The sequence below is a fragment of the Bos mutus genome, chromosome 28 (assembly GCF_027580195.1).
Source record: "Bos mutus isolate GX-2022 chromosome 28, NWIPB_WYAK_1.1, whole genome shotgun sequence".
Taxonomy (NCBI): Eukaryota; Metazoa; Chordata; class Mammalia; order Artiodactyla; family Bovidae; genus Bos; species Bos mutus.
This window is the reverse complement of record NC_091644.1, coordinates 7,932,381-7,948,591: the sequence shown is the minus strand read 5'-3', so window position 1 is coordinate 7,948,591 and position 16,211 is coordinate 7,932,381. Positions and strand designations below refer to the sequence as shown.

General features: G+C 52.3%; 1 protein-coding gene and 1 long non-coding RNA gene across 9 annotated transcripts in view; one reads left to right on the top strand and one right to left on the bottom strand.

Moving 5' to 3' along the window:
* C28H10orf71 (chromosome 28 C10orf71 homolog) overlaps nt 1-16,211 on the bottom strand; it is a 51,268-nt gene that overhangs the window by 14,119 nt on the left and 20,938 nt on the right. For 2 of the 8 annotated variants that reach the window (XM_070364672.1, XM_070364677.1), the window contains exon 2: nt 14,416-14,521. The exons of 1 other annotated variant lie outside the window; for it this stretch is intronic. The gene's annotated coding sequence lies outside the window, so the exon portion shown is untranslated. Of the gene's footprint in view, nt 1-433; nt 614-9,193; nt 9,388-12,138; nt 12,376-14,415; nt 14,522-16,211 lie in introns of those variants that run through there. 5 more of the 8 variants (XM_070364671.1, XM_070364675.1, XM_070364674.1 and 2 more) reach the window with 3 other exon arrangements.
* Nucleotides 12,272-15,102, top strand: LOC138986101 (uncharacterized). Its single transcript, XR_011462998.1, has 2 exons — nt 12,272-12,935; nt 13,261-15,102. It is a non-coding gene; the product is annotated as an uncharacterized lncRNA (long non-coding RNA).

Sequence of the window (16,211 nt, the reverse complement as noted above, 5' to 3'; positions counted from 1 at the left end):
GACTGCCCCCCGGCAGGCCCCAGCCCCTCACTCCTCCACGTGGCTGCACACTGAGAGTTCTGAGATAACAGAGCTTCGGAATACTCCCTGTCGCACCGTTGCTGAGTGACAGAGGGCCTGGGACCCCAGCCTGGCTGGGCTTGGAGTCGAGACGCGGCAAGGGAGGTCTCAGTTGGTGGTCTGGCATGGCTGGGTTGCCAGATTGAGCAAACTGAAAATGCAGAATACTCAGAGAAATCTGAATTTCAGATAGAACAATGAACATATTTTAGTATAAGTATGTCCTATATTTGGGCCATACTTTATATTAGTCAAATTTCTCTATAAAATTAATCATCCCATGTTTATGTTAAAAATAGGTACCCTGTATTTATCTGAAATTCAAATTGCACTGGACGTCTTGTTTTTTCATCTGGCAACCTGAGGTCCTCACCAGCTTTTAGTACCCAAAGTGGATCACAGTCAGAGGAAGCCAGTCCGGTGAGTCAATCCTGGGATGACTCATCGCTGCGTGTTACTCTGCAGTTCAGGACACACTCTGGGATCCATAATCACGTTTGATTCTTGTGACCCTGATGGAATGGGTTCAACAGGTCTTTATCAGCACCATTTTCTAGGCAGAGAAAGAAAGGCACGAAGAGGTACAGATACTGCTCAGTGTCACAGCATGTAAAAAAGAGAACTGGGATTGGGATTCAGCTCGGGTTCACCGCCTGACCACCCCACACTTTCTCCAGCATGAAGCCCTGGCCCCTCTGATCACTGGGCTCAGGCACAGAAGGGCGTGGCCCGGCTCCTGGACTGGAGCTCAAGGGAGAATTGAGGATCCATGGAGAAAAGGATGGTTTATCATTCTGTTCACCTCCTAAGAACTTCACAGCCCAGTTTTTCATGACAACAACAGGAGCAGAAGGGACCATTCGGCGGGTTGGCACAGGCTCCCTCCTGTCTGGGGAGGCTCTGGTCCTTGAGAGCTGGGAGGGTTGCTCTCCGGCTGCCAGGCAGGCCCTTCCCTTCTCCTTGTGTCCGTCCCATGATTGCACAGGAAGCCGCTGGGGTTTGCTTGGCTGCTGGGTTTGACCACTTGCCTGTAGTGTGGTTTTTGAGCTTGAGCTCTTTGGGTGGATTTAATTACCTTAATTGAATGGTGTTTTCAGTTTTCAGTAAAGGGGGAAGTAGGAAGCCAGTGGAAATGACAGGGGTTGGCTTTATCACACCCAGAGGCCCTAACAGGTTGGAATTGATTCTTCTCGATCTTCTTTCTGGGTGGTTTTCTGAGACATTGACTCGGGGTTGCCTTGAGGAGCAGTTCAGTATAGTGAACCATGACAGTTGGCTTCCTCCAGCTTGTGAATCACAGATGTTGTACACATAGCCTCCACCACTTCACACTGGGCAATGCCCTGCTGGCCATTCTCGGGGCAAGCTCCTGACCTCTCTGTGTATTTTTCAACAGTCTTCCTGTTTCAGAGGAACGTCCTTGTCTATGTCCTACGTTTTACATAGCAAAATCAACTTCCTGGTTGGAAAAGGGGTGTAGATCTGTGTCAAGTGTCTACGGGGTGGCAGGCCCGCTACTGCCATCTCCCTGTCCTCTTTTTTTCCTTATGGCTGGAACTGAGGCTCCCTGGGTAGCTTGTCCCATACAGATCGCTGGAGCTGTATCACACCCGCCTTTGGCTCCAGGGCCCTGCAGTCTGGCTTTTGATGATTCCTCCCTAGCTAGTTCCCAATGCAACGATCGCTCTCTTCTTATAACTCCTCTGGACTTTTGGACATCAGAAACTTCAAGATCATTTGTATTCTAATAGAGGTCGACATGGACTCTCAGAAGCCACATTTGAACCTTGTTCCCACATCCATCCACTCAATCCTTGTTCACTCCTCTGGGTTCTAGAGCTGGAGATCCAGCCCAGCAGGGCTGACCTGCGCCCTCTCCTTGCAGAGCTGGACGAACCGAGGGATGGCGCTAGGCCGCACTTAGACGGCCTTGGACCGGTTTCCATTGGGCAGTGCCTCTTAACCATGAAAAATGCACCTTTGATGTGCACACAGGTCATCGCACACTTGGTTTGACCATTTGGCTCCACTGGTGTGGCTCTTGGCACTCCAGGGTAGGGGATTCTGCTTGCATCCTGGCCCAGCCTGGCTTAAATAAGCCCAACCTAGGGGCTAGACTGGGAAAACCAAGGGTTCTCACACAAACCCTGAGGCTTCTAAGTGCTGGGAGAGGACAGGGCCCACTTGATCCAACCCCAGGAACATGGTTGGTTGGCACTGGGGGCCCCAGCAGCAGTGCCAAGTTGGCATGCATAGAAATCCTTCCTGAATCACATCACACGCACAGGGGCTCGGAGCCCTGCAGCACGCAGGAGTCCAGGGGATCCCAGGGATGTGACTGAAGAAACCAGCCCGCCTGGGCTCGCCAGGGGCCTCGGAGCCCTGCAGCACGCAGGAGTCCAGGGGATCCCAGGGATGTGACTGAAGAAACCAGCCCGCCTGGGCTCGCCAGGGGCCTCGGAGCCCTGCAGCATGTAGGAGTCCAGGGGATCCCAGGGATGTGACTGAAGAAACCAGCCCGCCTGGGCTCACCAGGGGCCTCGGAGCCCTGCAGCATGTAGGAGTCCAGGGGATCCCAGGGATGTGACTGAAGAAACCAGCCCGCCTGGGCTTGCCAGGGGCCTCGGAGCCCTGCAGCATGTAGGAGTCCAGGGGATCCCAGGGATGTGACTGAAGAAACCAGCCCGCCTGGGCTTGCCAGGTGCAAGGAGCTGGCTGTGACCTGTGGTCACAGCCACTGTGGGTGTTCTCCTGCCCTTGGGAGAGAGCTGGGGAGCAGAGATGCTTTCTCTCTGGGACTCAGTGCAGCCTGACTCCTGCTTCCAGCCTTGGTCCCTGGTCCACTGTGTCTGGATGGGATGCTTCCTCAGGAACCTCCGAGCATTGCCCAGACCTGGGGCCATGTCTGGAGTTGGAGGCACAGGGAAGATTGAGTCTGACCCAACCAGCGCTCCCCACGACAGGAGGGTGCCAGTACCTGGCGTCACACACCCGGGGCCATCTAGTTGTAGGAGGTAAGCAGAGAGGCAAGGCGCAGAGGCAGGGAGAGGAGGAGAACGATGAAGTGATGGGCTGGCTTCCAGCAACCTGCTTTTCAGTTCCATTTCTGTTTCCTGATTGTGTGGCCATGGTGGGCAGAGCAATGTTTTGCTCTCTGGGGCAAAAGCCCTGCTGTGTAGCATGGACTGATTTTCCATGGCTGATTTCTGCTATGACCTGGCATCTGAGGCAGAGTTGGGATGAAGCATGAACATGGGCTTGTGGAGCCTCTGAATCCTGCAGGCTCCCATCGGATTTGCAGTTGCTCTTATATCCTCAGGCAGGGCTCTCACCCCACAAAGGCTAACAGAAGCACTGTTTCTGATCATTCCTGATGGCTGGCATTGCTGAGAATCACTCCTTAAGCCTCCTGGTCAGTGCAGTCTTTGTACCCTCCCCTCCACGGGAAGGAGCTCAGGTCCAGCACTGGCCGGCTTTTTGGCACGGCTCCACTAAGAGCTCTCTGCAGACACTGGGGGACCAGCCTTGGTGGCCAGATGCTCCTTGGATGAGGGGACTGGGCTCTCTTGTGAGCTCAGAGGTGCCCCAGTTTACCTTTTGTAGGAGTGACTATGCTGCCATCAAAGGTAAAAGTAGGAGCAGAAGAGACCTGAGCCTAAACAACTCTGCCCTTGCCTCCTTCATGCCTTCCCAGAGAGGGGGGTCAGTGCCAGCCACTGCCAGAGGGGGCCTTAGGGGAGTTGATGGAGCCATGAGAGGCTAAGAAACGAGAAGCGCGAAACTGGTAGAAATGGTTTTGATGCTCAGCCCAGTGACCCTCTGGCCTCCTTGCTAGATGCAACCCAAAGTCCAGGGGCCACACCACTGCCAGGCCAGGGCAGGGGAGCTGCTAGAAGCGGGCATAAAGCTCTTTCAGAAATACAGGGGCCACTGAAATGCTGAGCCCATCTGGCATCTGGGCCAGATCCCACTGCTACCCTGCATTTGCTGACTACAACCTTGGCTAACTTACAGGGAGTCTGTGAGCCTCAGGCTTCTTGTCTGTAAAATGGAGCTAATGATCTGTGTATTAATAACAGGGCTTCTCAGCCTCTGTACCACTGACTTTGCCAAGGCCCCTGGGGCAAGATCACTGCCGGCTGAGAACTGCTTTACAGAAAGGAGAAGAACATTAGTAAGGCCTTTGGAGCGTCCTTTGTAAGTTCATCCCTCCCTTCCTTCCACCTTTCCCAGGAACATCCTGTCCTGTATTCTGGAAATGGTAGGAAGTGACATAAGATAGGAGTAAACTAGGCTCTTCTGGGCAGCAGGAGCTGGAGACCAGGGCGAGGTCCTGCTCCAAAGCAGCGTCACCTCTACCTGCGCGTGTGCAACTGGGACAATAAACAGCAACTTCAGTTCTGCCCCCAGCCCTGGTCGGGGGGTGTGTGCAGCTTCCTGCGCTGGAGTGGGCTGAGGAAAGGAATGGTCATGGAATTAGCCCCTGAGGCAGCCACTGCTCGAGATGCTCAGAGCCACCAGACTCCCCAGGCCCGGGTCCTCCCCCAGCCCGGGGGGCTGCCTGCACAGAAGAAGGCCCCCTGAGCCCTGTGAGCCCCAGCCGCCCTCCCGTGCACTTTACCCACACGCAGGCTACTGGGCAACGGGGAATGTGTGCAGTCTTTCTCTGCGTATGTTCCAGGAGCAGAGGTTTCCCTCGTTTTCCCCTCAAGACACAGCAAGAAATACATCTACATTACAGCATACAGTCAGCTGAGACATATAATACAAAACAAGGAAAATTCATGAAGCAAACTTACTTTGCTTACATGGACCACTCTGATATTTTCATCCTATTCCATAGTAGTCGTTCATTTAAAAAAAAAAAAAAAATCTAGGTGCAACATAGTAAGTGATTTGAGGGCTCAATAATCAGTTATAGTCTGTAGTGGTTTTTTTTTTTTTTTTAAACTGTCCCGCAAAGAGTTGGACAGGACTGAGCGACTGAAATGAACTGAACTGAACTGAGACCAGAATCTGATCATTCCTAATCAGGCTGTGTTTGGGGTTGCCCTGTTTATAGTGATGCTAGGTTCTCATTTGGATGGAGAAATAGAGATCCAAGGCCCAAACACAGGGACTGTTAGGGTCTGACCGTATTCATACTGTTAGGGAGAGGAGAAGACCACCAGGTGCTGGGTCCACGAGCCAGGCCTTGCCTTTCTGCTTCACTGCTGCCTCCCTCGTTCGGCACAGCTCCTAGGTCTAACAGAGGGCCATTCATTTGTTAAGCAAGTGGACGAATGAGTAAAAGAAACCCCCATTTACAGAGGGCCTGGCATGAGATAGGCACTTTATATACTATATTATTGCTTCCTGTTTATTACGTAATTAGGAAGCAAGTCTGCAAAGTAGAAATTACGCTTCTTTTTTTACAGAGGAAGACCTTGAATCCAGAGACATTTAATACTTGGTGGTGCAGAGCTTGAACCTGGGGCTGCTAGAGAGGGATAGGGTCTCTGCATCCTACATTTAAAGAGGCATCTCCAGGAGATTCTGCTTCAGGCCGAGAAACTGTGCTCGGCACCACCCCACCCCACTCCTGGGCACCCTGTAGTCCCCCACTCCTGGCTGTCACCCGCAGGGCTCCCTGGAGCTCATCTTAAGACCCAAAGTCACTCTATCCCGTCTTCTGTCCTGGGCATCCCTTTCCACCTGGGAGTCCAGCTTTGGCAGGCCACCCAGCAAGGCTTTCAGTAGATGGACACCTGACTGTTCACTTAAGAGCTGCGGAATCAGTTAGACTTTGGACAAATCACTCAATCTGAGCCTCAGCCTTGGGGCTGATGGGAAGGTACAGCCTGGTCCTTGAGGAAGCCTCTATGGACTATGAAGTGGGTGTTACAGGGGCAATTGTAACTCCACTCTGGAGAGCCTTGTTCAGAGAGGAGGCTGCTTCAGAGACTCCCAGAGGAAGAGGCATGTGGGTTTGCTGGGATTGGGATGTCCCTCAGGCAACCATCCTCTCTCCAGCCCCTGGGAAGAGAGCCAGGCCATATGGGAGGACACCCCTGGAAAGCAGCCCTGAGGGGAGTCCCAGGCTTGGGCAGAGAGAAGAAGCTCCAGGAAGAGCTCCTGGAACCACAAAGAGGGCAGAGAGGCACAGGGCTCTCCTCACCATCTGCAGACTTCATTTCCCCATCTGTAAATTGGTGCCACAGGGCTGGGTGGCAAAGGCAGAGAAGCAGAGCTGCAAGAGCCACCACAGCTGACCCAGCTCCTGTTAACTGCCATGAAGTTCACATCCACCATCTTTCTCAGGGGTCACAACCACTGGCCAAGTCAGATAGGACCTGTGTCAAAGAAATCTGAGGTGTAGAAGCCAAGAAACAGAGAGGCTGAGCAACTTGCCCAAGATCACACAGCCAGGGAGTGGCAGAGCTGGGATTCAGACCCCAATCTCTGCCAAGCAGTTTTGCCCTCCTTGAGCAGCCAAAGTAGAAAAGGTTACGGGGTGGGTGTCTCCCTCTGCCATGGTGTCCCCACAGGGTAGGAAGGGGTGGAGGTCTTTCTTGTAGCACCTCCTCTCCCCACCAGAGAGCATATGCTTTAGTAAAGCTAGAGAAGGCACCTGCTGGACACGGCCATCCCGTAGGAGCATCCAGCATCCAGCATCCAGCATCCTGCCCCTGAAGTGTCAGGAATATGAGTATCTGGGCTGGGGGAGGGGTGTCCCACAGAGCCCTTGGGAATCTCTAACCCCTCCCCAACCCCACAAACACATCAGAGCCCCACTGTCCCTGGCCTTCTCCTCATTTCCTGCTGGAGGCTAGGACGTAGAACGGAAATGGCTGGTTGGTAAGTGACAGCTGTCTTTTCTCCAACCCATGTGGCAGCTGTGAGACCAGCTCTTCCAGGGAAGGAAAGGGAACTTCTCTGCTTTGGGGACACAGTCACAGAACTGACAAGCATCTGTTTTTCACAGAATTCCTTATGAAGTGCTTAGAGTGGTGAGATAAAGAATTTACCATCCAGGCAATCCTTCTAAAAAAATTGAATAGTGCTCTTTAGACAGACAGGATTATTTAAAACAATGACTTGAGTTGAAGTGGAAAAAGTCAGTTTCTTGGAATTCTCCTTGCTGAGATAAACAAGGAATCTCTTCTCCTCTTTCATAAGACAGTGGCCCTTGCTTCTCAGAATGCCCTGGAGGGCTTGTTAAACAGAGTTCTGGGCCCACCCCAGAGATGCTCTCTCAGGATGTTGGGGCAGGGCTAGAGCATCCAGGGACACTTGGGACCACACTTGGAATTCTGCTGCCCTAGGCCTCGAGCGACTGGAGGTTGGACCTCTTTCTGGGAGGTTGTGCTGGTGAGTCCTATGCTCTTGGGCCACTTGGGGTGCATGCGGGTCAATGACCCGTCTGGGCTGTGTCTGCCTGGCTCTAGACCTGGCTCTGGGCAGGCTGTGCATATGCAGGGTACAGAGATGAATCAGAAATGCTTTCCTCTCCAAGGGACAGTTGCCTGTTGGGGGAGAACAGGCAGAGACCAGTGCCATCTGCAGGGTTCAGGATGTGGGAAGAGGGTGGTCTCTCCAGGCAGTGCTTGCTTGAAGGCAGTTGGGAAGGAAGCTTTGCTGCCAGTCTGTGTGCAGGCACCCAGCTGGCTTCAGCCTCAGCACCCAGCAGGGGAGTGGAAAGATTAGAGCCAGACTATGTCCCGTTTCCCAGCGCTGTGCAACCTGGGCAAGTTCCCTCCACCTCTCTGAGCCTCCCTTCATTCTCTGCAGCTGTTCTCACCTCTGTGGGTGATGGTGAAGGGTAGAGATGAAAAGTGTCAAGGACCCAGAAGAGACCTACACAGAGAGACGATTCAGTAAATGGAAGTTTACACCACTAGAGACCTTGGGCTTTTTGAAAGAGACCTCCCTTAGAAGGAATTCCATATCTATCATTGTGGTGCTAACACCCGCCAACAGGCTTTCAGGGTGAGCTCCAGCATGTAAAGACTCTAGTTGCTGCTAAGTCACTTCAGTCGTGTCCGACTCTGTGTGACCCCATAGACGGCAGCCAACCAGGCTCCCCCTTCCCTGGGATTCTCCAGGCAAGAACACTGGAGTGGGTTGCCATTTCCTTCTCCAATGCATGAAAGTGAAAAGTGAAAGTGAAGTCGCTCAGTCGTGTCAGACCCTCAGCGACCCCATGGACTGCAGCCTTCCAGGCTCCTCCATCCACCGGATTTTCCAGGCAAGAGTACTGGAGTGGGATGCCATTGCCTTGTCGGAAAGACTCTAGTAGGTGCTCGCTGAATGCCGCTTGCCACATTTCTAACCTCCAGACGGGGGCGCTATAACACAGTGAGAAGGGCGTGGACTGAGGCCAGACCTCCCGGGGCATGGTTCTTGGCTGTACTGCTTGTGAGTGGCCCTAGGGAAATTACAAAACCTCTTTCTGCTTCAGTTTCCTCATCTGCAAAAGGAGCCTAACGTAATACCCGCCTCCCAGCGAATCCGTGTCTGTGAGGCGGCTGACACCTGGTTAACTGTCAGTCTCATCACCCTCCTCGCCGTACAATCTACGCCAAGCCAGGGCTAGGGGCACGAGGTCACGAGGACAATGCCTTTCCCCGACATGAAAGAGAGAGAAGCAAGCCAGCGAGTGCCCAGAGCCCCCAACGCTTGCCTGTCCTTGGAACCAGCTCGCACCTTTGCCCTCTGACTGGCTCCTCTGACTGAGCAAACCGCTCAGTTCCCTCATCTGAATGCTTATTGGCTGAACGTTAAGAGCGTCAGTGTTTGTATGGCGGTTGTTTTCCCTGAAAACTATGCCTGCGTCTCCTAAGCTATCACTGGAACCAGTCTGAGGAAATCTTGCATGCTAGATGAGTCAGAAAACCAAAACAAAAAACCAGGCGATCTGTGTAAGCATTTTGCATACAGAGTAACGAAGCTAGATTCCTATGGTGAACTTGGTGGGACACTGCGGGCAAGGAGCAGGTCTGAGCCCGTGGGTTTAGCAAGTGGGTCTGAGTTCCTGCCCCTTAATTGCTGGTGGTGCTGCATGTGCCCAGGCCGCCCCAGGCCAGGGCAAGCCCGGCGGCAGCTCTAACACGACCTGGCCATTGCAGGCAGGGCTCAGAGACATGAAACTGACCTCCAGACTGGGCAGAGAGTAGAGAAAGCACTGGTTGCCCAAGCGAATCTCAGGTTCCCCTCCGCTCTTCCCTCATCAAGCTTCAGGTAAAGGCTTTAAGATGGGACGTGGCTAAGATGAAACCCTTCTTTTAGCTCAGCCTTGAAGTCCTCAGCAGCTGAAGCCCACCTGGGAAGGGGCCACTCAGGGACAGAAGGGACTCACTGAGGCCAGGGAACAGTGTCCAGGTGCAGAGACCCAAAGGAACCAAGGGTTCCTACTGATGCCAGGCGTGGGCACCTCCATGGGTTCAGAGGCCCCTCACTGTGCAGTGTCTTCTCTGGGCTGCAGTTCAGAGCCGAGCTGAGAATGGAGGCTACGCGGAAGGTTCTCTCCCTGCTTTGATGGGCTGTGGTCCAGAAGGGTTGCTTTCTCCTTCGATGAGAAGAGTGGTCTGGCAAGTCCTGGGGAGAAAGCCATTTGTTCGTTGGCTCCATTGGCTCCTCTTGGAATCACATTTGTAGACACTCTGACAGCCGCACCTCAGAAGGGAATGCGCTTCGCACCAAGCCTTCTTCAGCCCTGGGAACCGAGGGCAGCCAAGAACCCACTCCATCTCAGCCTTGACATTGCTGCCACGTAGTACTCACTCGCGCAGCCCCCTCCAGGAAATGTTCCAGAATGATGGGGATGACCTACATTGGAGGTGACACAGCTCAGCAGTGCTCCACACATTCCATTTTCGGGCCTCGACCTGTGCATTTATAATGAGTCTTGTCCTCTCCTTCCCCATACCCCCAGCTCATTCTGCAACCCCTGGGATCAAGCAGAAACTAAGAGGTGTTTTGGGTTTTCCCAACTGACGAAATGAGACATGAGATTGCATTATAGGGCTACAGATTGGCTGGGTCTGTTGAAATGTGATTTAAACTCTCAGACAGAGATAAAACCAAGACCACTGTAGCCTGTTGGGAAAACGTCAGCACTTGTGTCTCCGTAAGGCTGTCTTCGCTGAAAGCCCTTTTCATCTCTCCAGTAACCCCGGGCAGATGGAGCGAAGGCCTGAAAGCCAAGGAGGAAGATGGCCCAGGCCTGGCTCTGTTGGCTGGCTGGTTTCAATTACTGAGATTTCTGGCATAGGCTGGAGGAATAGGGCTATTTCCAGACGTGGGGCTTCCCCTTTCTGTAAGGGTCTCCTGTGCTTCCTTAGGGTCAGGAGCAAAAGGCAAAAACACCAAATCACTTGCTGGAGTCCCAGGGAAAAGACATCAGGGTGGACATACTCTTCCTCAGGGGCCTCAGGACCACCGGGCCTTCCCTCGCCTCATCTGCACACCTTTGTCTCCTGGGCTCCCAGGGGATCCAGGTTCCTATACTGTTAGGACCCAGCATTCCATCAGCCCCTGTCCTCCCAGCAGGCTATGGTCACTCCCACCCCAATGAGCTTCTGGTCACCAGCGAGCAGGCACAATTGTTCCCCTCTCAAAGACCAGGGGGCAGATGCAGGCTGGACCTGGCTCACCCGGACGTGTCTATTTATAAACCATCCCGATAAGCACAATCTGCCCTGCTCAACCTAGGCCTTATTCCACAGCAAAGCTAATTCTCCCAGGGGCAAGCTGAGCATTTCCTGCACCAGCTAGACTGGAAAGACGAGCCCAGTGGAGGGGCAAGGAGCTCCAGAGCGAGTCATTGCTTCTGCAGGGTCCAGCTCACAGGCTGGACAAGCTGGAATGCTTACTGCTGTTTGTGTGTGAACGAAAACAATCCGTCTTAAGGAGTGGTACAACGGGGGTCAGCAAGCATTTTCTGTAAAGGGCTGCGTAGTAAAGGCTTAGTTTTTTCTGGCCACACAGCCTGGGGCAGTTGTGGGCATCAGCCAAAGACATTATGTAAATGAACGAGTATGGCTGCGTGCCAATAAAACTTTATTTATAAAACCAGGTGCCCAGCCCACAGCCTTGGTTTACCAACCGCTGTAGTAAAGGGAGCACAAATACTGGAAAATTAGACCTCGTTTAACACAAACATTTGTTAATCTACTCTCCAGGACTCTTATATTTTGGGTTTTAAAAAATATTACTGCAAATATTGTTTGTTATAATTGGACTAGATATGTTGAAAGAAATGATTCATAATTCAGTCTTTTTAAAAATGGCCTTTATTTTCTAGGGCAGTTTTAGGTTCTCAGCAAAATTTATACTACAGAGATTTCTCATATAGTCCCTCATCCACCATGCATAGCCCTCTGCATTATCAATATATCCACGGGGGTGTTAAAAATCCTTCTTAATTTCTTAAGGTTAATAACTTCTTAAGGTCTATTTAACTTTACACACGTATTCAATTTTGTTCTTCTTAAGGATCAATTCTCCATGAGGGAGAAAAGATACGATGGTAGATTCAGGCCAGCCCACCTGTCTGGTTGGGGACCCCTGGGTGTGGAAGAACATGCAGCCTGGGGGTCTTCCCCTGCTGAAGCCACACGTGCGCTCGGAGTCCACGGGCCATGAGGTCCTGAGGACCAAGTGTCCTCTTTATTACTAGTAGGCTCCCGCCTGACCCAGCAGTGGGGGACACAAGAGAGCCAGGCTCCCACCCTAGAACCTGTAAGGTCGCACCCGTTTGACAACATAGCGCCCTGGACACACCCAAGACTTGTGCCCACTCAGCCATGTGGGAGCAGCGTGTCCTGACAGATGCACAGAAGGACCAAGTCACACCCGTCTATACCATATCCTCTGTTTCCTCACGGTCCAGACGGCAGTCCGTCGCCACAGCACACGCAGCACACGGAGAAACTCAGCCCCGACATGGCCCTGGCCACTCACAGCGCCCTGCACAGCTCCCTGACACAGGGCGGGCAGCCTCCCAGCCCCGCCGGCCCAGAGCGCACACCCCTGCGGCCCGTGGGAGCTCGTGCCTCCCAGCCTCTGCGAGGGAACCAGACCGGCATCTGACCCTACCTTCTGCTCTCCGCAAGTCGTGCTGCTTGTTCTCCGGGCCTCCCAGGAACCGGACAGGACCCTGACTCTTCCAGCAGCCTGGCTTTGCCCAGCAGCCAAAATTTCTTCCCTTGTCAGCCAGACTGCCCAGAGATAGAGGGGAATGGATGCAAGACCCAGATCTCTTAATGTTCACAAACCTGCCCACCTGAGGAAAATCAGTGACCAGAAGCTGGCCAGACACTGGAAGTTGGGGAAGCGTACCTAAATAGAGACCCAGCCGGGGGAAACCAAATGGTGTTCTTGGTGGGGAAGAGGCAAACAGTCCCCACTGCAACACCCGCGTGGTGTCATGTAACAGTCAGATTAAACAAACAGCCTCAGCAGCTATTTTTACATCCAGATCGGCCACGGGTAATAGATAACTTGGGGAGTGAGAAATTGCTTGCCTCTTAGCCGGATCCTAACCCAGGATTCCAACTTCTATTCAGATTGATTTTTAATACTGTTCTAGTGCTGAGATTTGAATAAAAATCTCCCAAGATGCAAAGGAAAACATTTGTTTAGGGAAACATTATAAACACTGTGGTGTGTGCCTTGGAACCAGAGCCCAGAGGCCTGCTGATGCCCCGGGGCAGAAATAGCCCGTTTCATCATCGGCTCGGAGGACCGCAGCCTGCATTCCTCGAGTAAGGAACCGTCCTGGGCTGTGCTTTTGGAGCAAAATAACATGCCTGGCTGCAGGCTGGGGGAAGGCTAGCCTGGGGTTTCAGGATGAGAGTTGCTGAAGGATATGAAATAATCAGAGAAGAGGTAAGGTAAGTGCCCACTGGGTGAGCCTGGCCATGGCAGATGTGGTTGTGGGCAAGGCCCAGGTGCCAGGTTAGAGCTCCCTTCCTCATCTCTGGAGGGCAGGCCTCTCACAGCCCTGAGGTGGGCTTATGTCTGCCTTCCCATGGCCACTTCCTATCTTGGCCTGGGGTCACCTGTTCCCCAAACTGCCCACAGACCCCCCAGACCTTTTCCAACCCCCTGCCTTTTCTCACACCATGCCAGTTCCTGGGTGTTCTATTTACCTTCCCCCAAGCTGACCCTGGGAGAGCACAAGAGTTTTAATGTAGGAATTTCTTTCTTTTTTTCAAGATCCTTTCTCACACTCCCCTTCCTTGGGGCCTGGGAAGGCCGAAGTGCCTGGTCTCAGACTGGTGTCCTGCTTTGTGGATGCCCAAAGCCTTTGGAAGTCTGTGTTGCACTGTACCTCTGAATCTATTTGTGGACTGCCCTGCCTGCCCCGGTGGATTACTCACAGCCAGCGACCTCAGTCTCAGCCCTAACTCAAGGCCTGGCACCACCTCCAGCCTCGAACCTACCAGTAGCAGAATCCCAGGGAGACGGGTCTATGCACTTCAGTTCAAACGAGTCACAAAGAACAGCTCCTCGTGGCCCTGCAGATGGAGTGGTCAAGACCTCCAACGAAAGGACGATCCAGCCCTTCCTCCTCCTGGGAGCCTCTAAACTTGTCTTTTGAGGTCCTGTCTGTGGGGACTCCTGCTCACTGATCAGCACTCAGAGATGGTTTGAGGGACACCCAAAGTGAACCCCTTGATTCTACCCACCCCACTTACCTCCCCTGAGTGTCAAAATCAATGCTAGCCAACCTGGCAGATAAAAAGAATCGATTTGAGAGATCAACCAGCATTAAACAAAACAAAACAAACCAAACAATAAATGGGATTTAGAGCCCCAGCCCCTTGTATTTCCGCCAAATCACTTAGCCTCTCTGTGCCTCAATTTACTCATCTCTAAGATGGACAGATTGCCTGCGCTCTGTGGGGTTGAAGATCAGATAAGCTCATACAGACATGCTTCTATATTACAAAGCTTCTCAAATGGTAGGCATTCACTTGTTATTTTTTTCCCTGATTTTTGCCACATCTTCAACCATCTGTACCATCGTTTACTTATCTTTCGGTAAAGAGCATTCAGATTGACTTATTTTTTAAAAAACAGAGCTTTGGAGTCAACAGCAATACCTGAGAAATCCTGGATTTGATGCTCTAGTTTTTTAAATCCACCCCCCACCCCCTACAATTATACATTGGAACAAATATACAGCCAGTTTGTATGCTATCTGCTTTTGCCCCAAATCATTTTGTTCTGGATTTTAGGAAAAGTTGTATTTCTAAATCCCATTTTAAGGAGGAGTTTGTTTTGAGGAATGAGTAACCTGAGCTGAAACCATTCAACAGGGCCCCTTACTTTCCTCCCGCTCCTCAGAACGTTTCTTCCCCAGCTTACTTTTAATTCTTCACAGGTGGAGAACATGACCTCATGTCTGGTTTAGGATCCTAGAAGTGGTGAGCTTTGCTGTGTGGCAGGTGCTGATGGTGTTTGCTTGGAGTGGCTGATTGGGAAAAGAGAACCGTAAGGATGGTTCAGGGAACATTTGGGGGCAGGGCAGTGGCTGGCAGCTCTGTCAATGACGTCAGCAGGAGGGGTCGAGAGAGAACAATAAAACGCAGTTCACGTGGCAAAAGCCTGTCCTGGGAGCAGGAGCTCTCGGAGTTTGGCCTGGGACCCAATCCAGCTAGGCTGACCATAGCTGACCACGGTAGAATCTGATTTCCCCCAAAATGTGCCTCCAGCTGTCTTGTCCCAGAGACCCCATGTCTGGCTCACTCCTGGTGGGGCAGCGGTGTGGACCACCTCAAGCACAAAACACAGCCAGACGACTCAGCCCAAGCTCCACCAAGAGCGCGGGGTCTGCGTGAGCCGGAGCTGGCATCTTTTCAGGGGACGGGCCCAGGCAAAGTGGCCACTCTCTCCCAGTCCAGGAGCTGTGAGCTGCGTGGAAAGAATGTGAATGAAGACACAATTCTAAATGTAGAATCACGAACGCTATGTGAGCCGGCTCCCTGATCATCCAGAAAAACAAGACCTGCTTGTACATTCTGCAAGAGCATAAATAAAGCTGTCCTCAGGCGGCGTGCTATGGTGTCCACTCCTTGCGGTGACTTCACTGGCTCCGACTCTCCACAGAACCTCTGGAGCATCGTGGGAGCTGCCTGGTTGCCTGACAGCATGGGTGGAAATGGCCTCACTCCCGTCTGGACGTGCGTGATGCTGCTAACTTAATCTGGGGACAGATCTGCTCTGTTCTTCATCTGTACTAATTAGAAACATTGAGAAGCTGGTAAAGGAGGGCAATGTGGAATGGGTCCTTCAGGCCAGTTTCCACTTCTGGGTGTTTGAAGTTCACATCTCTGCACATAATGTGAGGCAGCTCCCCTGATCCTCCGCTCTCGAGATGTGGTTGTGCTGAACAGCTTGTCTGAGCTCTCTTTACCAGTGCTCAGTCTTCTTTATGAGTTGTTTCCATAAATGTCTCCAGGAAGTTGGTGCTTTCGCAAAGCTTAATAATCATACGTATAACAACACAATAGTACTGTTGGTGCACACAGAAAACCTTTACTCCGTGGCCTGCACCATTCTGAGCCCTTATGCAAATGAGCCTCCCACTGTACTCTGTCTTGGGGCCCAGCACCATTTTGTTCCTTCACTGCAAATTGCTCCCTGCTGGAGGGTTGGGGAAAGATAAGACGGGGGAACCTCTACTTGCTGAGCACCCATTGTGTGGCAGGCACTGTCTGGCATCTTTTCTCCCTGTATGTAATGACTGTTCACGTGCCCTCTTTCCAGATGAGAAAACTGAGGCTTGCAGAGGTCCTGGATGCCACATGACTAAGCTTGGCTCTGAGGACGCAGAAGAGGGTTTGTCCTCTGACCTGTCTAGACAGTAGGTCCCTTGCAGCCATCCTAGCCGCTCTAGCGAATCACTCTTTAAGCCTAAGCACAGGGAACACGGCTTCCTTCCATCCACCTGTTCTGCTTGCCTCCCTCTGGGGGAGAGAGTAAAGTCTGGCCAGGGCATCTCCTTGGCTACTGATTTGTTTTGTTAACTGTGGGATTCTGTACCTGAGTGTCAGCACAGTGAAAGGGTGTCCTCAGGGCTGATGGCAGAATGGGGTGTCATGGCAGCAGGACACTTCTCACCTTCAGACCCTTTCATCAGATGGATCTCCTTACCAGGAACT